This window comes from Oncorhynchus gorbuscha, linkage group LG13 (assembly GCF_021184085.1).
Source record: "Oncorhynchus gorbuscha isolate QuinsamMale2020 ecotype Even-year linkage group LG13, OgorEven_v1.0, whole genome shotgun sequence".
Taxonomy (NCBI): domain Eukaryota; kingdom Metazoa; phylum Chordata; class Actinopteri; order Salmoniformes; family Salmonidae; genus Oncorhynchus; species Oncorhynchus gorbuscha.
The window spans coordinates 49,307,954-49,315,735 of NC_060185.1; the positions used below are offsets into that span (position 1 = coordinate 49,307,954).

General features: G+C 42.8%; 1 long non-coding RNA gene across 1 annotated transcript; it reads right to left on the bottom strand.

The window, feature by feature from the left end:
- Positions 1-302: 302 nt before the first annotated feature.
- On the bottom strand, positions 303-7,026 carry LOC123993995. Its single transcript, XR_006831554.1, has 2 exons — positions 6,921-7,026; positions 303-1,868 (listed from the first exon to the last, which is right to left on the bottom strand). It is a non-coding gene; the product is annotated as an uncharacterized LOC123993995 (long non-coding RNA).
- Between the last annotated feature and the right edge of the window lie 756 nt (positions 7,027-7,782).

The following is a 7,782-nucleotide window of genomic DNA, read 5'->3' on the forward strand; positions in this document are numbered from 1 at the left end:
GGGGCAGTATTTCATTTTGGGATGAAAAACGTTCCCATTTTAAACAAGATATTTTGTCACGAAAAGATGCTCGACTATGCATATAATTGACAGCTTTGGAAAGAAAACACTCTGATGTTTCCAAAACTGCAAAGATATTGTCTCTGTGTGCCACAGAACTAATGCTACAGGCGAAACTGTTAGAGGAATTCTAAATTCCTATATGTTTTGTAGCCAAAATCAAATTCGCACTCTCTCTATTTCATTAATGAGTTGTAAATTCATTAATTATGCATGAAATAGATCGAGACCAGTCTTAAAAGTCAGGTAACACCGTTTATTACAAGAGAGTACTGCCACATACACATTTTCCCACAGGTTATAAACTGAAAATGACGTCAGCGTTTTCTAAATGTTCTATCTCTTTCACCGGTAGAGAGGCCCTATAGTTCTCGAGCCTTCTCTCCACGCCTGAAGTCAAGGTCAGTCAGTATAAATCAGCATTCTAGACAGTCTGGAGATAGTCCGTTCCTGCCACCTGGAGATAGTACATTCATTTGTACAAGGAACAGACCGTCATTGTTACTAAATTCCTAACTACATTATATACAATTGGGAATGGGAGCAAGAGAGAAAATTAATATATGTACAGTACATTATAGCATTTGGACTAGTCAGTTCTGATTGGAATGTGTACATAATTAGTCATTTCAACTATAATTTCCCCCAACAATCCTCCCTTTGATTAAATATTATACATTCAAATCTACATCTAGTTTTATCAAACATAAAAAATTTAAAATATTAACCTACTTATAACTAACCTTATTATAAAGGTTTATCAGATTATCATATGAATAGACACATAACCAACATTATTATAAATGTTTATCCGACTCTTCACCCATCATTCATCAAATCTAACCTTAACTCCAACTGTTTTTAAACCTACATCAGAATCATAACTCTTCTTTCAGGATTTTCGTTACAACCTTCATTAAAAAAACAGTCTAATCATTGAAACAAATTACAATCTAATTCCCCTTCATCTCAACACTAGTCTCATCAAACATAAATTCCCCACAAATGAAAGATCCAGATTCGTCCACTTCCTCTGTAGACATGCCTTCAGTCCTCCACGGGTCAGAACCTGGAATCGGCCCATACCGCACCATCTGTTGTGTCATTGATTTCTCCAGAGTCCTGGAAACAAGGCCTCGCACACAGGGAATTAGACAACAACCACATAAAACTAAAACAGTCACACCGGTGAATGTAGCCCATAACACAGTGATCATAACATTTTTCCATTTTCCGAACGTACTATCAAACCAATTAGTCAGAGAAGTATCCACCCCAGAGTTTTCTGCCAACTCGTGAGCCAGGGTGGTCAAACCAGCTAAGGCTTTGGTCACAGATCCATCCGGAGCTGTGTTATTTGGGATGAAAGTACAACACGTGTTCCCGAAGATCACACATACTCCTCCCTTTTCAGCCAATAACATATCCAATGCAATTCTATTCTGCCAAGCCATCAGGCTGGTTGCTTCAGTCTGTTCTGCCAAACCTTTAATCGCATCTCTGGAATAATTGATAAAGCGCTGTTGATTGTAATAAATATAATTAATCCAGTCTACATCCTTATTGAGAGTAGACCACCAGAAAATGCTTGACTCTAATCCTGCTAGTATCTGATTTCTTGCCTTGAACTCATCCGGCACCCCTCGTGGGACCCCAATGTTATCAATATAGTCACCAGGAGTACTTGGAATGGTCCCTCCCACCGAGGCTGCTTCCAGTTTTTTTCTTTAGTGATTGGACCCAGACCCAGTCTCCTGGTTGAATCTCGTGTGCCACCTCCTTCTGTAGTTCTCCTGCTGGGCATAAAACTTTTGACATACGGGTTTGGTTAATGAACAACCTTCTCATGTGTTCCACCATACTGCTTTCTATTTCTATATTCGCTTCCTCCAATCGCCCTAATTGGGGCATTCTATAGGGTCTACCAAAAACCTTCTCAAATGGAGATGGCCCCTCCCTATCGGGGGGTATTCTAATAGTCATTAACACTATGGGTAGGCATTTTACCCAGTTCATTCCAGTACTTAGGTGTGTTTTCCTTAATAGATCTTTTACCGATTGGTTCATGCGTTCGATAAGGCCAGCGCTTTGGGGGTAATAAGAACAATGTTTCTTCATATTTATATTCAATTTTTGACCTATATGATCAATTACTTGATTAGAAAAATGGGAACCATTGTCGCTATAAATAGTTTCTGGCAGTCCAAATCGCGGGATAATCTCTTGACATGATGCTCTATCCACTGTTTCTGCGTCTGCTGAAGATGTAGGAAATGCCTCTATCCATTTAGTATATTTGTCAATAATTGTTAAACACCATTTCTTATTTTCAGTTTTAGTTAATTCAATAAAGTCAATTTCCAATTGTTGGAATGGATACTTAGCCGCCGGGTATTCCCCCTGTGGTGCCCTCACTTTACCTTGTTGGTGTCAGGATTTGGCCAGGGTTGTTCCGGTTTTTGGTCACTAGATGCCCCCATTGTGCTTTTTGACCTTTTGTTTTCCCTTGATCCCCATTATTATTTGCACCTGTGCCTCGTTTCCCCTGATTGTATTTAAACCCTTAGTTTTCCTCAGTTATTTGCTCTATGTTTGTATGTTAGCACCCAGCCCTAGTATTCTGTGTACTCTTGTTGATCCCGGTGGACTCTCTTGTGGAATTCTGTTTTTTGTTCTTGTTTATTTATTTTTGAGTATCTTTTGAGGCTTTTTATGCTATACCTACCACCTTGTGGATTTATCTTTTTGTCTTGGAGGATTACCTTTTGTTCTTGTGGAATTCCTTTTGAGGTTGTGGAGTTACATGTTTTCCTGAAGGACTTCACTTTTTTACTTCATTAAATACACTGTCTCAAGTACTGCTGTGTCTGCCTCATCTTCTGGGTTCTGCCGACTATTCGTGGCTCAGTTGGTTAAGTGACTGTTTCTCACTCCGGAGACCCGGGTTCGTAACCGGGTCCTGACAGTTGGCTACTTTGTGCGCATATAATGCACCGTTAGTTAGTTATTCCATATGCTACAAAGTGTTGTTTAACTAACCCTACCATACCCCCTGTTGATACATGGCTTTCCTCATGTAACAATATAGCAGCATATTTAAACAGTGACTTTGGTAATATCGGTAGATCCCCTTTGTGCCAAATTCCTCCTCTATCTTCGGCTCCCATTTTGACCCATTTAGTAATTTCCTTAATGGGGGCTCCAAGCTGACTTTCCCTCAGTATTTTGGTGTCGATATAAACTTCCTCCTTTAAGTGTGAGTCTATGTGTGAGTGTGGTTTCCCCCCCACTCTCTTCGCTTCCTCATCTGCCCGTCTATTTTCAATACTGACGGTGTCCATGCCCTTAGTATGTGCCTCGCATTTACAAATGGCTCATTTTTTTGGTAGTAGAATTGCCTCTAGTAAATTCAAGATTAGTTGCGCGTGAGTAATGGGTTTACCTGCTGTGGTTATCACGCCCCTCTTTCTCCACTGTGCTGCGAATACATGAACAGTGTTAAAGGCATAAGCGCTATCAGTATGTATCGTTATGCATTTACCCTTTCCTAATATACAAGCCCTGGTAAGGGCCACAATTTCAGCTTGTTGAGCAGAGTAATTCTTTGGTAAAGCTTCAGCTTCCAGCACCTTAGTGAGAGTCACTACTGCATAACCCATAGCATTTGAGCCATCTGGGTTCTTTCTGGAAGAACCATCAACAAATATAGTTATTTCAGCATCTGGCAAAGGCAGATCAGTTAGATCTGGCCTGGGGAGAACCATTTTCTCTGTCTCCGTTACACAATCATGGGGGCTCCCATCTGTGGCTATAGGAATTAGAGTGGAGGGGTTCAAAGTGCTGGTGACATGTACGCCATTTTATGTTCCAATAACAAAATTGAGACGGCATGTGGGAACCTCGGTGTCAAATCATGGTATAGTACTACAGAGAGGCAGAGTCCTCCACAGCCCGTGCTGCAGCCACCACAGACTGCAAACACAGGGGCATTGCTTGTGCCACCTCATCGAGACGGGAGGAATAATAAGCCACCGGCTTATTCTTCCCTCCGTGTCTCTGAGTCAATACTGATGTCATGAACCCCTCCCTGCAATCCACAGTCTGTGTGAACTCACGGTCATACCTAGGGAAAGCCAGAACAGTGTCAGATAACAATAGCTGTTTAATCGCCACAAACTGTTCTTCCGCCTCTTTTGTCCATACTATTTTGTCTTTAGCTGTCATAGCCTTACCATAGATCAATTTACTAAGTAACCCTGTATGCAATGCAAAGTGTGGGACCCATCCTCTACAATTAGTTAATCATTCCCAAGAAACTCATCATCTGTTTTTTGTTCAATGGTTTGGGTGCTTCTAGAATGGCTGTCTTCCTTGTTGAATTGAGAGTCCTCCCTTCCTTAGTTATGGTGTGTCCTAAATAGATAACTTGTGTCTGCCAGAGCTGTAACTTCCTCTTATTAACTTTGTGACCTTGGTCAGCTAAGAAGAGGAACAGAGCAAGAGTGTCCTCTTTACAGGCCTCCTGCAAGGAGTTAGACAACAGGATATCATCCACATATGTCAAAATTTGACTTCCCTGGGGAGGGTCGAATTTTCCAAGATTCCTAGTAATAGCCTGATTATAGATGGTTGGGCTTTCAAAATAGCCTTGAACCATTCTGCTGTAAGTCCATTTCCTTCCTAAAAATGTGAACCCGAACCACCCCTGGCTGTCTGGGTGTAATCGAATACTAAAGAAAGCATTAGCAAGGTCTATCACAGTAAAGTAAGCATTCTCAGGCCTCAGCTGGTTTAATAGAGTATGCGGATCTGGTACACAAGGTGTTCTTGGTATAACACTGTTATTGACCCCTTGCAGGTCCATTACCATCCTCCAGTCAGTGCTAGGGAATGCCTTCTTTACTGGAAAAAGAGGAGAGTTACAGAACGCTTCATCCCCCGGTATGATAACCCCTCCCTTTCTTAACTGTTCAAGAGAGGGTGTTATTCCATCAATAGCTTCTGGTTTTAATGGGTATTGTTTTTGGTAAGGCCTATAATTTGATTTTGGGACTACTTGTACCGGTGTTACTCCTTTAATTAATCCCATATCCCGGGACCCTCAGACCACAGATATTCAGGTATCCCTTTTAAATCTTCTTCCTGTTCTTCTGTCAACAGGTATTCTGCTTCTCAGAACCCCCCCCCCCCCCCCCGCTCTTACTCATGTGCACTGCGGGGGCACAGTTTGCTCTCCAGTTCAGTTTACGTCTGTATCTATCAGTGGATGGGCTATGTTGCAAACCTCCCTCCCCCGTTACCCAGTCTGTCAGTTTTTTTCCCTTTGACACCCAGTATCCCATATCTTTCCACTGCTCAGTGGGTTCTTTAGCTAGGGCCACATGGGGGCACCATTTTTCTCTGTACAAGACCTGGATATGAGTAGGCAGTTCTACCTCCACAGCTGCATGAGTTGAATCATAGTAAAGCCATTTTAGACCCATAATTCGCTCAGTGGTTCTCAGAAGTGTCCTCTCATATATCAGGTCGGGGCCAGGGTGTCTGTTATACCACAGTGTACAGTGCAAGTCATCTGGCGACATTTTAGTGGGTCCTGATTTTACATCATTTGTTAGTTCTACCAATGCTTTGGGTATGTCTGTTAAACCTCCCCTCAATAGATCTTGACTATACCAATAATTTGGTTCTCCTTCCCCACAGATCACCATGTTATCTTTAACCACCTGAGCTTTCATACTTTTGTCTGTAGGCGTTATGGCAATATTCAAGAGTTTCATGACGTCTCTCCCCAATAGATTCACAGGACACAACTTTGATATGAGTACTGGGACCATCGCTTCACCCTCAGTCATTTTATGTCTGAGAATTATGGGAGTCGAGAGCCTCTCTACACAGTGATGGCCAGACGCAGAACGAACAATTATCTTATCCCCTGAGGGATGAATCCCTTGTGGTGCATCCTCACTGCATATTGCTGTCCTGCATGCCCCCGTATCACACAGAAACTTAATTCTCTTTCCCATAACTGTAAGTGTCATGAAAGGTTTCTCTTCCTGAGCAAGTGCAAGGTCTACTGTTGCCAATTCAAATACCTCAGTCTCTGCGTCAATCCCGTCTAATTTGTTAAGGTCGGAAGTGCTATTACTACAGTCGCTGTCCTTTTCATTGTACCAGTCCACTACTTTTTTCCTGACTATTTTAGTAGCAACAGTCTCTAGTCAGAATTCGTCCTCGTCGCTATCCGAGTCAGATTTTGGGCGTCTCTCTCCCTTTCCCTTTTTGCCCCCCTGTCTCTGTAGCTTTTGTTTACAATGGCGGCTCTGATGCCTTTTTTTTACAATATCCACATGGAGCCTCGCATTCCCTGGCAAAATTTCCGTTTTGTTTACAATTATAACATTTTAGCTCCCCTTTTCCCCCTTTTTATCTGACATTCCCTTTCTATCCGCACCCGTCCTGCACTCTCTGTTCTGCACTTTATCTTCTAATACTGCCATTAAAAACTCGTCTTTCCTATTCTCTTTTTTCCTTTTTTCTGTCTGCCCGTGCTGTTCGTGGTGGACCACATATCTTTTTACATCTGTGAGAGTTGCCAATCCCCACCCCACTAAGTTCTTTTTCACCTCCTTACTGATTTCAACGTGCATTCCAGGCTATTTTTAGTTGCTGATGATAAGGAGTATTTTGATCCCCCCCGGGGGCTGGTTCTGGCGTACCACTGTTGGCATGCTCTAGGTACTGACTGACTGTCTCATTTTCTCCCTGTCTACATTCAGTTACCTTAGAGAAGTCGGCGTGTCGGTGATAATGTTCAGTTAGGTTAGCGCAGAGTTCTGTAATTTTGGCTCTAAATGGCTCACCAAGTCCTGCGCTCCACTGTATAATGTCCACATTATTCCCCTTTGGCACCCAGGCTCCGCACGCAGCAAACCAGTCCTTTCCCACTACGGTTCTAACTGCTCTTTCCACCTCCCCTGTGTTTAGCCTGAAACTGGACGCGAGTCCGTTTAGATCTCTTTCAAAACCTGCCATTCCTGTTTTAGGGTGTGGAATTCCTTCTACTGCCATTTCTACGTCGTTGTCGTCTATCCCAGCTTGGGGGTTGGGTAGCTCTATCAGGGGAAACTGCTCTTCTTCCCTGCTATAGTACTGGAAATCTATCCCAGGCCGTGGTCTATTTTTCTCTCCTATATCGGAGGGTTTTCTAAGTAGTCCTGATCGGTTTTGATTCGGTGAAGGTGTCGGATATTTTTCCTTACCCGACCTATTTTCTTCCTTCACTGTCTGAGTGTCTACCAATGCCCTTTCCATGTTTACCCTTCTCAATACTGTTCTAATCAGTTCTTGCTCTCTCTCTGTGCTTTTCTGCCCCTCTGGACTCACACCATCCGCTCCCAGATCATAAGCTGGAGGAGGCTCAGCACGAAGCGGCAATTGCACTCTCCTCTGAGCCATCACCACCTCATCCTCGGGATTATCTCTGTATGCCTGGTCCACTAGAGAAGGATATAGGTTTTGATTCCCACCTCCACCCGATTGACCACTTTTTGTCCGCTGTGGGAGCGGAGGGCAGAGTATCTTGGTCTTTCTTTTTTCTATCTACTTCCACTCTTTTCCTGGCTTCCGAAAGCCAGACCCTGGCTGTGTACAACCCTGGTTTATTCTGCTTTTTCACATTATTACCACATTCCTTATGTATCTGTTTATAAGGGATTCCAGATT